Here is a 15,019-nt window from a genome sequence, read left to right on the forward strand (position 1 = left end):
TTTTGGAATATTAATGGGGGGTTGTTGTATAATAGTCTACTATAATAGCAAGAAATCTAAACACTTAGGAAATGTTACCTTACTCAAAATATTTTTTTTGTTTACTGTGGCTGTATTAGGATGAGGCATATCTAATTGCTGCAGATGGTGTAGTTTCATATTCTGTTTGGAGTTAGGGAGTCCTTTGATAATAGTTTCTCATTCACAAACATATAAGCTAACAAAACTTGCTTTGTAAACAAGATAACATAACTCTCAACTATCCCGATTTTTTTCAAAATGCCCATTTTTGCCTCATATTTTTGGTCACTTCCCCATAAAATTTGTGGTTTTCTGGCAAATCACTGAGGATTGAAGCCATACATTTGCATTTCAGACTTTATATCCTTCAGAAAATGCATGCTAACACAAATTCTGTTGTTCTAGCAACTGTCAAAGTCAATAACAGCAATATTTAAAATATGCCTCTATTCTGGACCTTTGTCCCCATTATTTTAGGCTTTGCTCAGATTTCTTGCACAAAGAGGTTGAGAGATCTGTCACACAACATTCACTGGTTTACTTTGCAGCATATACATGAGAAATGAAACATACCTGCACTGACATATAGCACCTAACAATAACTATTACATTTATGCACCAGTTGTATGAAGGCAGTCATTTCCTTTCTTCTAAACTATTCTGCATTAAGAATGTGTGGTGGAGGAGGTCCAGCACATCGTGGTACTGTAGATATGCTCATTAATATTTAGAATTATTTGACAATCTGTGTTCCCAAAGCACTGCGCTGTTTTTGACATATATTGTCAGGTATTATTTTGAACAATAGTTCTAAAGGTTTACACTGACATCCACATTTTAAATATTTACCTTCATTACAGTCCTTTTCTGCATGTCCTCCCCGCGGTCGAGTGATGTTTAAAGACATGCAGGTAGGTGCTTGCGTAAATGGGTGTGCCTTTTTGAGGGTTGGGCGTCGGACTGGCAACTTGGCACCATAAAAATCCACTACCAATCATTAGCAGACCGGAGTTCCGCTGTGGCGACCCCTAACTGGGAAAAGCCAAAAGACATTAGTTTTAGTAAACTCCTTTTACTACTTCATAGGCCTTGTTTTGTACTGTATACTCTGCCTTTCATAAATCCTTTTAAGGCGGACCTACCAACTATACCCAAGAGTCAGATTTCACAACACATCTTTTCCTATGCTCCAAATGCCATTACTGCAGAGGACCTTTCCTTTAACTGGATTCATTTAGGCCAGCACTGTCAACCTGTTGCAGTAGCCTGTAACGAGTCATGAAGTGTACATGTATGGGAATCACAGCCCTGCTCTACTTCATAACTATGCATGCATCTCTTCCTTTTTTGAATTTTGTTCTGTTTGCTTACCTGCCTATCAAGAAAGGTTGTACTGATTACAGTTTGCTTATGTGTTTCATCCACTAGTCAACAATGAATAACCACTACTTCAGCTATATCACCTGTGTTCAGAATATTTTTAGAAACATTGCAAACTATTAAGCCCCTGGGAAAAGCTATGACAAGTTATTTGTTGAATAACATTTCTCAGACCAATGATTTGTCATAAGAACGTTTGTTTATGCACTATATCATGACTTATTAGGTAGGGTAGCTGGCATATTGATGGGTGATATTTTACTGCACACTACACAAGGAAGTTAATACACCATGTGTACAATAAAAAGTGGTGGCAGTAATACAGGAATGAACCCTACAGCATCATGATTTTTTGATTAGCCACTATTTCTTCTCTGTACCTTTATCTTGTCTCACAAAACTTCTTATTGTAGCTTAAGTTCAGAATATTGTCAAGTGAATTAAAGATAGCAGTTATTGGACTGCACTTATCAAGAGAAAAATTATGTGTCAAGAAAAGCGCTTCAAATATCTTCAGAGAATAACAGAGCCCATTAGATGCTCAGTTCCTTGGTTACATTTTTTACAGCTTTTTTCCTGACTGACAATGGTGGGAAACAAATGGTCAACAGTAACAACAGCAGCACTTGAACAAAAGAAGAACACAATTATTACAATTAGACTGTCCTTGATTAGCTCCCCTGCATTTCAGTATAATTGATGTTGTAGGTTGACACATTAGACACCAAATATTCTTGCCAGTCCTCTCGCTCTTTTGTTTCAGAGCCTAATTTGCATTTTGTGCATTTTTGGTAATGAAGACTTAGCACTTTTCCTCTATTAAGAGGAAAAAAGAGGGACAATAATCCACAACTCGGCACTTGTTTGAGGATCTGACCCTCAGAAATGCCACTTTGCTTCACACATTAGCTGCTTACAAAGAAGGAAGCTAATGTATCATCTAATTGGGCAAACCACTGCATCTGATTTCTCTCAATCAGACTATTAGCTTCGTAATTACCCATCTGCCTCCTGCGAAAAAAAAAAAATAGCAAGGCGAACACCCAGCTAATAATGCACTCAAGAGCTCTCCAGTATAAACAAGATGAGCATGATGTGGTAGGATGCAATCCCTAACCATTTCAATGCCAAGGTGGAAACATAATAAGCTGTCGTCTGCCAACTTTTTAAAATTGAATGTATTTAATTATTCTCTTTTAATTAGTTCTGTACTTGAATTGTCAGTGAAACAAAAATATCCTGTGGTGTGTGTTAGCTGTCAGTGATGAGGGTAACATGCACTTAAGTGCCTACCAAAATACACATCTGACATGACTTTTTGATTGGCTAGTTATCTCGTATGCTTACACATCTTCTTTTACAGTGTATGGAAATAAAGAAATCTGACAGAATATTCAGAACAAAAAGGTATCCTGTGACTTTGTTTTGTAAGTCAGTAGTTCTGGACTTCAACTTCTCACATTTACTGGAAGGTACAGAGCCTTACATTTGATTAATATAGAATTTGGAAATGGAGCTGCATAATGTGATAATTCCACTTTGGGTACTCGGCTCAGGTATATACACCTGACAGAATTCATACAGTTTGTATATCCCTAAAAAAGTCATACATCCAGTAATAACACAAGACATTGTTTCACGAGTGCAGCAGGAGATACAGTCCACATTAAGACAGGTAAGATTTATCAAGGAGTGGTCATATCTGCTAGCATATTTTTTTCAGTTGAACTCTGGTAACGGGAAGTAGGTGAAGTTAACATCTGTCCACAGGATGCGAACAGCAGGTTACAAAATGTCATAAAATGTTACCATACATTTCTGAAGAACAAAACAAATATAAATGTGTTAGAAAAAAGAAGCATATGTGTGGCGTCCTATTTTGAGGTAAAAGATGTTTGCTATTTTGAAATAGCAAGATCAGATTTGACAATAATGGCAACTTAATAATGAATGTTAATGATTGTTAAAGAGCTAGACAGTAATAAAAGAACATATTCCTCTTGCTAGCAGGAGATGGGTGAATAAAAGAAGTGCCTTCAGAAATATAGTTGCTAGGTCCGAACCACACTTAGGCAAAGAACAAGTCTGGGGAGAGAGAGAGATGAGAGGTATTTCCTGCCTCATATTTTGCATTTAACACATTTGTCCTTACTTTTAATTAACTGCTTTGTTTAATGTTTTGTATGGTTGCTATATGTTATGTTACACTCTCCAGAGATAAATGACAAAAGTTCCCAAATAGATGGGGGAATTTAAGAGTTTCTTTTAAATTAAATGGTCTTATAATACAGGGTTCAGATACTGTACTGCAGTGGTATTATTTTTCTTTACTGACTACATGGTGAAAAGTTGCATATTTTGCAACAGTACTCCATTAATTCTAGATTACTGATATCAAAGAGCAAGGTATTTGCAAAGGCCATGTACTGAATCTGTGTAATACGAGACAGGTAGCAGTATTATTAAAGCTGCTACTAACATCATATAATCATAGCAAATACAGGGCAACTGGGCGCAGTGGCCGTTTACTCTTTGACAGTATCCACCTTTTGACTCTACCTCCTTTATCAAGGAGTGACAGGCCAGTCATGCCAGGGGCAAGTTTATAAATGCCCTTCCGGTTGTTGAACTCCTTTATGAAAAAAGTAAGTGTGTTACATTGCTTAAGTTAAAGTTGAGGTTTGCTCCAGAAAAGGGGTAGGCGTTGTGTAAGGAATCTGTCTCTCCACTGAGTTTAGTTTAGTTGCTGAAACAGGTTTAGAACTCTGCTTCTAGTGTTAGTGAGACTGTTCAATATGTGGTGATATAAGAGGGTGTAGACTACTGGCTCCTTAATGGCCTACAAATCAAGGTACGCATCAACCCTAAGGAGAATACAAGTACAGGGCTTCTTGCCTCTCTTAGTAGCTCTTACTTTTAAAGTTGTGATCTTTCTAGTTAGGAAACTCTGTGGTTTTCCAGTTGCCTGGTATGCCTAGTAAGGTACATACCAAAGGGGGATTGCATTCAATGATAGGTCTGATCAATGTGGAATATTCATGGGTAAGAATTTCTATGGATCTAGAAGAATAACCCTTTGCTATCAGCTGTACCAGCAAAGGATTTCTTAGCCACTGTTGCAACATGATGGTCACAGGTATGGAAATTATCCACCTATATTCCAAAGCCTCTCACAGCACTTTCATTTTGAAGTGGGATATTAACTATATGTATAAGATGGAACAAGGGACTGCCTATGAAATGTGATAATATTGTAAATTTTAGCATTTAGTTTTAACCTATTTTTGAACACCAGTTCTCAACATGTGTGAGTTCTATGTATTAGAGGAGAACTTGAGAATGATACACCAAGCTTACAGTTGTCTGCAAACTTGATTAGCCCAAAATCCCCATTTGTAATTTGGAGATCTGTTTAGTGGGTGCAGAATAATACAGACCCCAGCACAGAGTCCTGATGAATACTACTCATCACTTTCATGTTTACTCCGGATAGACCTACCACCCTTGTTACATGTGTTCTAACCTTTAGCTAGATTTCTATCAAACTAACTACACAGCGATTAATTTGGAGCTTATTTAGGTAATTTATTATGCTACCATGTGGTATGTTGTCAGATGGCTTAGCCTAGGCTGAAGTATGCTATATGGACAGCATGACCACTGTCCATGATGTGTGCTACCCTCTTAAAGAAATTGACCAGATTTGTTAGCCAAAAACTACCATTAACAAAGCTGAACTGCTGGAGATTAAGTCTTACAAATTTTTGATAGCTTAGTTAATTAGATCAGTTACAACATGTTCCATGGCTTTGTAGATCAGACACCTCTGGCTAATGAGTCCAATGTTTCTCGGGTCAGTGGTGGGTCCATCTTGTAAAGTAGCATTAGGACAGCTGTGCGCCATACTTGAGGGACAAAACCATTGGCTAAGCTCACACACTGAATAACTGTAGGAACAGGTCCATTAGTGTTCCTAGTGTTTAATTGGCAATCAAATATATTATGAGGTCCTATAGCGAATGTAATTTTTGTTTTGGATAGTACTTTGTGATCTCAGTGCTTGCTTGAATTTTATTATTTGTTAGTAATTGCAGGTGTGGGGGTAGCCACTTCTTTAATTTCCTGTCCTTGCCTATTTAAGTGGTACAGTTTGAAATATTTTCTGCTTAAAAACCTCAGCTTTGGCCGGCTAAGATCTGGTTGTATTCAACTGGACGTATAAGAGAATTTAAGTACCTTTATCTGCACTTTTTTCAAATAATACAGTATTTAAATTGATTTAACTGTGTTGCAGGAATATTAACTGAACTGGAAGTTTTGACTCTGCTCTTCAGTTAGTCCCACCTACTCTCCCTGTTTTTGTTTTGGTGTTAATCTTAGTGGCCTTGAAACTGCTTGCCCCTCTTGTAAATTTGTGTTTGGATACTCCTTCTGGGCCCATCTCATTTGCTCACTCAACTGAGTACAGTGAGATCATATTCTGATTTCAGGCACTCCTACTGTGTACAAAGAGAGCATCTGGGAAACAGAAAAAAAAATTAAGCTTGTTTCCTGCCTTTCCTGTTAAGTGGTATAGACTGTTTGTAGGCTTCTGAGCCCCCAAGCCATTCTGTGTTGGAGGGAAGCCTTCTAGCTTAGTTTTTTTTCTTATAACTAGCCAGTTTTCTAGTTTCAGCACTCAAATCTGTTTCTTTGAACTCAGCACTTGTTCAGAACTCATTGTAGGCACTACATAAGCTGCAAATTACTACAGCACTCAACTTTCCTCACTTGTCTAGTGGAAAGCAGTTTTTAGTAATTAATAAATAAGCACTTATCCAGGCATGTCTAAGGGTCAGCTCCCAGCGATTTCTCCTGTCTACCTGATGAATCTGAGCATCTTGGGGAAATGCAGCAATTGCCTCATGTACACAGACAACCCTCTCCTCCTACCACCCAACACTACAACCTGTGAGAGATGCACTTATATAGCCAAACTGGAAGCAAAGCTCTCTTCACCCAAGACTGGACTAGACAGTCAAGAGGAGAAGGTAAACACTTGCACCACACCACACTCATCACATAGTCCCTCAAAACCTACACCACCAAAACACACACATAGAAACACAAAACACACACCTACATTCACGGAGGCTCTCAATAAAAACCTGCCCAAGCATCAGGGACATCCAAAGCATAAACGCAAGCAAACTCCACCCCCCAACACAACACAAATGACACATAGCCCACAAACTCAGTGTGCCACTCAACCACAGCCCATAAGGCATAACAACATACCCAACACTCTAGTCATAGGTGACTCTATAGTCAGGCACACTGATGTTCCACTCACTAGACTAAACAAGGAGAAAGTTACTGTCAGCTGTCTGTCAGGTGCCAGGATCCGCCACATAATGCATGCACTCAGGTCACTCCACAATAAGTACAAATATGACACTGTCATTGTCCATGTTGGTGTGAATGACCTGAGATGTATCTCCCTGGACTACATGAAAAGAGACATGGAGGAGCTCTCCGATCTTGTACCCCAGGCAGGTATGACCCTAACCCTGAGTAGCATCCTGCCATCACACAGAATGATACCACAGTACAAGGACAAAATAATTGACTTCAACAATTGGCTAAGCTTCTGGTGTCATTCTAAGGGGATCCAGTATTTGTCTGCCTGGGACGACATGATCGACAGTCCAAGATACTTTGCTAGAGATGGCCTGCACCTGTCGCCCTTAGGATTCTGGATACTGGGTAAGGCTCTTGCCACCCCTATAGTGCCTTTTTTAGGCAAGGTTCAAATGACAAATTCACCACCGTAACAGGTACAAGCAAGCAAAATCTGAGGGTAATGCTACTCAATGCTAGAAGTCTAAACCTTAAAATGCACTCACTCGAGGCACTCCTTAAAATGGAGAACATTGACATCTGTGCAGTGACAGAGACCTGGTTCAAAGCTCCAGAGAGCACCCCTGCATTACCAGGCTTCAATTCATACCACACCTTTCGGCCCCCTAACCCAGAAAGAAGCACTAAAGGTGGAGGAGTGTCCATATTCATTAAGGATATCCACACCTCCAGGCTAGTTGCACAGCATAATGCATCCGAGATTATCCAAGTGCAACTAACTCTGGGCAAGACCACAATCCAAACTGTAGCTTGCTGCAGACCCTCCACCATGCCCCAGGATTCACACTCCTCATTTCTTGATACACTCTAAAGTATTAGGGTACAACCCAACACCCTAATAATGGGCGATTTCAACTACCCCACCATTAACTGGGAAAACTACTCATGTACCAACTCTTTTGCTCAACGTTTTCTAGAATTCATAAATTCCAACGCCTTGGATCAAGTTATTCACACCCCCACCAGGGGCAGCAATATCCTAGACCTGGTCATTACCAACATGGGAAACCAGTGTTCCACACCAGAGGTCAATTCCTCGTTGGTCAGATCCGACCACAAGCTAATCAGCCTAGACATCCACATCCCACCCCCAGCCCCAATTAGGGAAACCATTGTAAAAAACTTCTAAAAAGCCAACTTCACACTTCTTAAGACAGAAGTGGCAAACTTCATGACACCCATGCAGATGGACAATAGAGGTATGACTGCCGAATCCTACACAAATGCACTTTATAAGCACTTACACGAGTGCATGGATCATGCTATCCCTAATAGGACCAAGATGTTATCCTCCAAAAAAAGGAAGCCAATCTGGTGGTCCTCTGCCATAAACAAATTCTACAACAGAAGAAAGAAACGGTTGCAAAAAAGAGTAAAATCCCATGACTGGAGGAACTCCCTGGTCAACCTCAATAAGAAGCTGAGATCCCTCATAAAATCCTCCAAAGCTAGTTACAAAAACAAAATTGCCACTGACCCTAAAGACAACCACAAAGCATTCTATAGCTATGTCAAGAATCTAAATGGGAACACTCAGATCTGCTCTGAGTTACAGTATAATGGCACTAAATATACAGAACCAACTGATATTGCCAACATCCTAGCAGATAGGTTCAGTGCTAACTTTACCCCCCTCTCACCCCCTAGAGGGCCAATCTCTATACCGGAAGAATGCAAAGTTCCTATAATCACGGCTGCATAGGTAAAAAACACACTCTCCAAAGCCAAGAACACAGCATCCATGGGACCTGACAATATCCCAGGCTGCATTTTACATGAACTACAGAATGAACTGGCACCCTACCTAAGTACCATGTTCAATCATAGCCTCACCTCAGGCTTTGTACCCACTGAATGGCGCACTGCAACAGTTATCCCACTCCACAAAGGGGGGAGCCACGACAGACTCTGGGAACTACCGCCCCATTAGCCTGACGAGCCTGGTCTGCAAACCCATGGAACGTATCATCGTGGAACTCATTAACAAAGCCATTGGTAATCTCCAAACTCTGGACCCTACTCAGTTTGGATTTGTAAAAGGCAGATTATGTCTCCTAAACCTGATTGACTTCTTTGAAGCAGTCACCAAAGCCATAGATGAGGGTAAAATGGTTCACACAGCTTATCTAGATCTCGCCAAGGCTTTCAACACCATCCCCCACTCTGAAATTATAGATAAGCTCACTAAACTAGGTATAAATCCCTATGTCACAAGATGGGTTGCCAACTGGCTCATGGACAGAACCCACACTGTGAAAGTAGCGGATTCCAAATCCGACATCAGACCAGTGACAAGTGGAGTACCACAGGGTTCAGTCCTGGGTCCTCTCCTGTTTGGTATCTGCTTCTCTGAAGTGCAGGCCAACACAGAAGGTCTCTTTGGCTAACAAAGTTTGCAGATGACTGCAAACTAGGAGCCATAATCGAAACTCCTAACGATGTGGACAAACTACAAAAGGGCCTCACTGAGACAGATACTTGGTGTCAAAGCCATGGCCTGAAGCTCAATGCCAAAAAGTGTATTGTCATCCCCTTTGGTAAAAACTCTGTACCCATGAACTACCACATAGCTGGTAGTCTACTTAATGCCGAAAATGTGATAAGAAACCTTGGGACACAGGTGGACAGTAGTCTCTCCTTTGATAATCACATCGCCACAGTGGTCAGGAAATCCTTCTACGTGGCTCATCTCATCACAAAAGGATTCTCATCCAGAAAAAGAGGTCATTGTTCCCCTCTACTCATCACTCATTAGACCCATTATAGAGTACAATGCCCCTTTTGGTATGTACCTCACAAGACATCTACAACAACTGGAAAGACCACAGAAATACCTCACAAAGAGGATTACTGGCCTCAAACAGATGCCCTATGCAGACCGTCTCAAAAAACTACAGCTTTACTCCATCGCATATCGCCTACTCAGGGGCAATCTCTGCCTAACATACAAAGCTATGTCAAACCCAGAGCTGTTGGACATGCTCCACTTAAAGAAATCCCAACCCCTCCGAGCTACACGCTCTAGGGACCTTAACCTTGTCATCACAATAAACAGAACATGCTGGAGGGATAGATTCCTGTCCCAGAGACTTCCCATACTCTGGAACAGACTACCTATCTATGTCAAACAGAGCTCCTCATTAGCACTCTTCAAGAAAAATCTTGATGATTGGATGGGAAATGGGAAATTCACCCCGGGGATCACTTCTGTGGCTCTGCTCGACAGGGGCACAGGAAAATAATTTTCTTGGGTGGCGAAAGCCAGGGTACATTTTTAGTACCTACCTATGAACCTATGAAGCATGATGGGGGTTTGAGATTTTGAAAGGTATGTGGTACCAGTGGTGGCTCAGTGGTTGCAGCTGATCAGGGCAGTGAGTCTTGCAGCCAGTGTAAAGCATCCTGGACTTGTTGAAGATCTCTCTCCACAATATATTGTACCACATCCTTAACCAAGTCCCAAAGTTCATGATCTGCCTGGCTTGCACAGGCTGCACCATGACAGGGTGCCTACAGAACTGGTGCCACTGCCTCTATATTGTGAGAACATCACTGGATGGGCAGAGGGTGAATGTTCCTTGACCTGGGAGGAATGTGGTAGCACTAATAAAATAATGTGAAAAAATGAGTTCTTATGCAATAGATTGTTTTGGTGAGGGATTCTTTTTATCTCAGGATCATGTTTGCATACTCACAAGGTCCTTCAGTCAGTCTGGTCAATCATATGTTGTTTGTTCTGGAACATCTAGACCTGTGGGGGGAAAAAATGAATCTAAGAGAAAGGAAACAAGAAAAGCAAAGTAATGCATAATTAAAATAACAAAACAGAGAGGGAGGGTAGAGAGAGACAAACAAGAAATGCAAACAACAAAACTGACTTTTATTATGAAGATACAACTGTACACACTTTATTAATAGTGCTTATTTTTATTAAATCATTATTCAGAAAAATGTTCTGGGAAATGGTACTAGAAAGCTGTAAGCAGTCAGTAGAATGATATGAAATGCTGATGATCTTTATATGTGTGGTCTACTGATAGTAAAGAAATAAGCTGGTGTAATGTGAAATGGTACCACGTACAAAGACATACATCTGGAGTGTTTCTGCCCGGGCCTCTATTGAAAATTGGCTTCTTTCCAAGTCGGTCTTTCCCGGTAAGCAAATATTAATAAATAAATAAATAAATAAATAAAGTAAATAAAATTTTACAATGATTACTTATTGTAAAATATATTGCTGAAATGGATTGTGCTGTAGTTGTGTAGTGAAAGAACATAATTTCTCTTAGATTTGTATATTTATTACTTGTGGATTTGTACTAGTAAAATAAATTGGAAAAAAAAAACAGTTCTTATTCAACAGATTGCTTCAGTGAATGATATTTTTTATTTCAGAATCATGTTTGCATACTCACATTTTACTTCATTCAGTCTGGTCAAGCTTCTTTGTTGATAGGAGGAATTGCATTGCCTCATCTTCACCTGCATAAAAAGTGGCTTGGTTGCTTACTTATCATACATGTGTGCTCATATCTCTCTTACATACTTTAATCAGCAAATCATGGAATTTCTTTATGCAGTTGAACTGAATCTGTGTGCTTATATGCTTACATGTATTAATCAGCAAAGTGCAGAATTTCTTTATGAATTTCTACTGAATCTGTGTTCATATCTTCCTTATATGTTTACATTTATTAATCAGCATGGATTTCTCTATGTAATTGTACTAACTCCACCTGTATTAGGAATAGTTCTTGTTTACTATAAGTTAAAAGCAGAAGAATATCATGATTTCATTCAAATTGTCACATTTTGTTGTCTGTCTACAGTTTGTCTGTTTTGCGATGGGTACTTTCCTGAACCTTTCCATATCTTTCAGGGAAGATTCTGCATTGCATTATGCTCTGCATACCTCACCTGCATTTTAAGTAATACCATGCTTTTTAAATTCTGAAAGTAAGAAATTAAACCGTGCATTTTCACCAGTCTCCTCACTTGCCATTCAGTTGGTACTTTAACCCTCATCCTCATTCTGCCTAAGGCATGGGGGCTGACTGTGGTCAGCCATCTTGTACATGTAGTTAGTATTTTGGAAAAAAAATGATTGTCTTATAAAATCAACACATTAATAAATGGTTTGTGGCCTACACAGAGCAATGCTTTTTTTAAAGTTGTTTGCTTGTATGCTTATAATACAAATAATTACTACTTGTAGGTATGCATGTGTAATGCAAATATGCTCATATCTGTTTATGTATAACTGCACATATCTATCTCCCTAAGCAAGGAATGCCCTACCTTTAACTATTAGAATTACTCAAAATCCTGATAGTTTTAAAACTTCCCTAAGAAACTTATCTTCCATGTGGAATTGCACCCGCACCTTGTTCCCTTCATTCAAAACCTAACTGCATCCACTTAATGCTGACATTCACAATATTTTTTAATTTCATGTGTAAATCTTGCTGTCTGTGATATTCTATACTAATGTCAAGTGCAAGCCTCACTGTTTCTACTGTCAGACGTTTCTATGCAATGTGTTAAATCTTTTGTCAGTTTATTATTAACTCCAGCAATATGTTACCTTTGCTGCATATGGTCTTGTAATGTACTCACTGCATATGTATTCACCCTATGTACTGTTCTCACTTTGTATTTTCACTTTATGTATTGATTTTTGTTACATGTGGAGCTTTTCTTCATGGGCCTCCACTGAAAAATGGCTTCTTAAAGGCCTAGTGGACTATTCCAGTAAACAAATGCAAATAAATAAATAACTACATGCTTGCATCTTACAGTGATTCATACAGATAAGCAGAACTCAGACTAATTTGTATACAAAACATGAAAGTAGGCCTAATTTTATATCAATAAGCTTAATACATCTATATTTATATATAATCAGTTGAGTTATGCAGCAAGTGTTGTACAAAAGCACAAAGATTTTCAGGTAAGATAAAAATAGAATTAGAGTTATAAATTATTGGCAAACAGTGAAATTCAATTTGTCAGCCAAATACTCCCAGAGAATGTATTTTGCATAGATGTACTGTCAAATACACATGATTCATGTTAATGTTAGTGACAGTACTACCGGAAATACATATGGAAGGACTGCTGATTGCTATGTGAATGAGAAATGTTTGCAATATATATGTCTTGCATTTGTAGATCATGCTATACAATACAGTAGTACACGATTTTAAGTAAGTGAAGGATTTAAACTGCCGCCAAGAGCATATGATGGTGTTGTAATGATATGTTAACCAAGAGTGTACAATGGCGGTGTAATAATGTGTTAACCAAGAGCATATGATGGCAGTGTAATGATATGTTAACCAAGAGTGTACGATGGCGGTGTAATAATGTGTTAACCAAGAGCATATGATGGCAGTGTAATGATATGTTAACCAAGAGTGTACGATGGCGGTGTAATAATGTGTTAACCAAGAGCATATGATGGTGTTGTAATGATATGTTAACCAAGAGTGTACGATGGCGGTGTAATAATGTGTTAACCAAGAGTATATGATGGCAGTGTAATGATGTGTTAACCAAGAGCATATGATGGCGGTGTAATGATGTGTTAACCAAGAGCGTATGATGGCAGTGTAATGATGTGTTTACCAAGAGCATATGATGGCGGTGTAATGATGTGTTAACCAAGAGCGTATGATGGTGGTGTAATAATGTGTTAACCAAGAACGTATGATGGTGGTATAATGATGTGTTTCAATACTATTCTACATTTGTGGACAATGCTATACAGATTAATATTACATCATTTTAACTGGGCGGAGTCTGATTTGCAGTATGAGTATGAGTATGGGTGCTGTGTCAGGATACATTTTGCTCTACTCAGATCTTTGATTTATTTGTGATGTAAACAGGAATGCTATCTTTACTGCAGTGCTTGTCTGATTAGTGGATTAAGCTTCAGTATGTTACTTTTGTATGTTGTTTTAGGTGATACATGATGCAGCAGCAGGGATACAGACAGAAAAGATAATTTTAGCCATGAGGAGAACCACATCCTCACAGCAGCTCTTTGGACATAAGGCAAATGCCTTTTGGAAAAGTGGGACTTAAGCCAAAAGACCAAAGGCCTGAAACCAAGTGATTATGGATATAGATGCTGCTGGTGGAAAGAACTGCATATTGGCACAGTGCAAGAAGAGGGACAATGCTATGCTATGATATGATAGGATGTGCTAGAGCAAAGGTAAGGTGAGAGTAATTGCCAGTAGCAGTACTGGGGGATCTCATACATGAATTCCTTTAACACCTAATGACGAGCACCTCCTCTCTGTTTGGGGGTTGTCTATAAAACAGATAATGTTGGCATAGGCATAATCAGAGGTGATGTGGACACTGGCTATTATCAATATCAGCAGCAACTGCAGATGTCTGATCAGAAAGATTAGTGTGACCTTTGTAACATATTTACAAAAAGAAATGACTGCTCAAATTAAATGATTATATGTAACACATGACATTTACTATTAAAAGGTGAGCCCTCCACTTCTGTACAGAATAACATTCAACAGAGTTTGCATGGTAGATGTCTTCTACACTGCATTACACAGCATACAGTAGTGTATGCCAATATCTGAGTAGTTATGTGATCAATTAGTTTTTATATGGTCAGCAGCAGAAAGAAATAGTTCCCCTATACCAATAAATTTAGTTGATAGCGAAATGGAAGATGTTGATAATAAGATAATTATATTTGTGAGACAACCTGAGAAAAGTAGCAGACATAAACCAAATTTAATAGTGGGTTCACACACCAGGCAACATGTAAATAACTCTGCAGGAAGTGACACTGATATTGGCTAAGCCAAGACAAGCATCTCACAATGAGAAATAACTATGCTAGCTGCAAAAGAGAGCATCTTTGTAAACTGAAAAGTGGATAAAAAGGCTACACACCGAGTATTAAAATGTATCTGCAGATTATATTGAAATGCATCAAAATATGACTATGAATTGCGAACAGGAGGGAAGAGGCTTTATGGGCTCTCATCATTCCTCATTATAATCTCATTATTCCTTCATTTGAATGCGTTCATATCAGGCCATCACGTGTACATGTAAATGGCCTCTATGAATCACAAGAGATGCACTTATGCGTGAATTGCACCAATAGCCTTAACGTATTCACTTAATAACTATGACTAGCACCCCTGCATTTTAAAGCTGTTTCTCTGCATTATAC

This window comes from Protopterus annectens, chromosome 1.part2, assembly GCF_019279795.1.
Source record: "Protopterus annectens isolate FY-2018-M chromosome 1.part2, PAN1.0, whole genome shotgun sequence".
Lineage (NCBI taxonomy): Eukaryota > Metazoa > Chordata > Ceratodontiformes > Protopteridae > Protopterus > Protopterus annectens.